Here is a 2,309-nt window from a genome sequence, read left to right on the forward strand (position 1 = left end):
TTTTGACAGTAATGAAGATTTTGTTGGAGAAATTGTTTCAGAGAGGTTCTCTGTGTTGAGACATAAATTTTGCAAAGGAGATTATGGAGAGGAGAAGCAAGTTGTTGAAGATTAAGTGAAGAAGGTGGACAAATTTATTTTATCAGAAATTCAGGCCAAGGGGGAGATTTGTTGGGTTTTATTTGCCCTAAATTTCTTACCATAAATAGGTTTTCCTTTTAGAAAAAGGTTTTGGATTGACTAATCTTTTTTCTGGTAGGAAAAGGTTTAGGACTCTATAAATAGAGACATGTTCCTTCTAACTTAATCAGCATTCACAATGTAGTCTTAAGGGTGTTGAGAGTTTTGGTTAGGGGGAGAAATTGTGGGTCACAAGCTTGATACGTTATCACTTGTGTGAACCTCCCATGTATTCCGAGTGATTTGGTTGAGGTTGTTTCTCTCTGTATTTGTACTCTCATATTTATAGTGGATGGCCCATCTCCTTTGTGGACGTAGGTCGATTGACCGAACCACGTTAAATCTTTGTTTATTTTGATATATTTCTCGTTGTCTTCTTACTCGTGGTCTTTCAAGGTTTGCATTGCTAGCTTCATCGTTTACACCTGCTTATTTCCGATCCTAACAGGTCGGAGAAGAAAGGAAAGATGAGGGTGGTTTGGCTGGATTTTGCTGTTTGTTGGAATGTGGTGTGTGGTGGTGATGTTGCTTTGGCTTGGAGCCAGTCGGAAACAGAGAAAGAGAGAAGAGGGTCGACCAGTGGGGTTGGGTGGCCGCCGAAAAGTTGCCCGAAAAGCAATGAACAGTAGAAAAAAAATAAAGTAAAATAATTCTGAAAATTGGATCCCAATTCTAAAATGTATTGACCACCACCCAAAACCTAATGGACCAACTATTACATAAATGGGGAGCCCAAGTTATGGGCTTGAGGTTGTGACTCAAAATTGTTGATTGACAAAATATTTATTTATGTAAATTGTATTCGGATTTGAATGAATTTTTAGACTGTGCAGAATATTTATATGAATATTAACAATGTAACAGAGAAAAAATTAATATGAAAAATGTAATGAACGTAATCAATTATATGTAAAAAATGCAATTTAACAGAAATAATGATTATATAAGAAATGAAAAAATATTTGAACGTCTGACTGTGACAAAATAATATAAACATAACAACCGATAAAAATCCTAATACTTTGAGAAAAAGGATGATTACCACCAAATTTCATAAAAATGACAAAAACATGTATTTTGAATTATTTAAAATAACATACTCAAAATGTATTAATTTTAAAACTATAAGACCGAAATTTGGTGTCAACAAACATCTCCATAGATCATTGTTATTCATAGATTATGTAAATCAGAAGAACAATTAGAGAGGATATGAAGAGACATGTTATTTAAGTAGGAAATGTTATAGATGAATGTTTTATTATATATAATTAGAATAGTAAATATGATTTAATTTTATAATTAATAAATAAATTATTTAATGAAAATGAATGAAGAAAAAATGGGAAAAAAGGAGAAAAAGAAAAAGAGGTCACAGAGGTGTCATATCACCTTATCTATGTTTCTCTTTTATATATATACTAGTCAGGAACACGTGCCTTGCACATGTGAGCTATGTTAAGTTATATCATTCTCTGTGAAGAGACATTTGTAAAGCAGTGTTGTCATGTGTGGATGCATTATTATTGATGTAGTAGAAGCGTACATTGTGTTTATTAGTCTTTTAAAGATTACATGAGCTATTAGTGATCTCGTATAGTGAAAAATATTTCACTTATGCATTTAATAATAAGGAGGAACAACAACATGCAGTTAATATGAAGTGTCAAAACAGAACTACGAAAGTACTGTAAATTATTATTAATAATAAGATTAAAACATTATAACAGAATACAATATTAAGAAAGTTGATAATAGTACTCAAAGAACTATTCTAAATATAACATTAACGCATTGAAGATTATGGGTCACTGAGAAATTCATTATGTTTGCATAGGTTTATTTGCGTCTTCTAAACCTGAGATTTGAAGCAATTTAATGTTGTTAGTATAACTATTTGTAAATAGTCAATTATTTGTGTTAGAATGACCATATATGTATATGGGGTTGACGTACCTAAAACTTCCTTATAGATGATGTTCTTTGTGTATGTTCCCTTTTGACGTTTGGATTGCTCTATTAAGACAAGTACTTTTGTTACAGATATAGATACCCCTCTTGAAAGTGCCACGTACGTTTGATTATGTGAGAAAACATGTTAGGCAAATACAAATCAACATTGTGAATTG

This window comes from Solanum pennellii, chromosome 4 (genome assembly GCF_001406875.1).
Source record: "Solanum pennellii chromosome 4, SPENNV200".
In the NCBI taxonomy this organism is placed as follows: Eukaryota; Viridiplantae; Streptophyta; class Magnoliopsida; order Solanales; family Solanaceae; genus Solanum; species Solanum pennellii.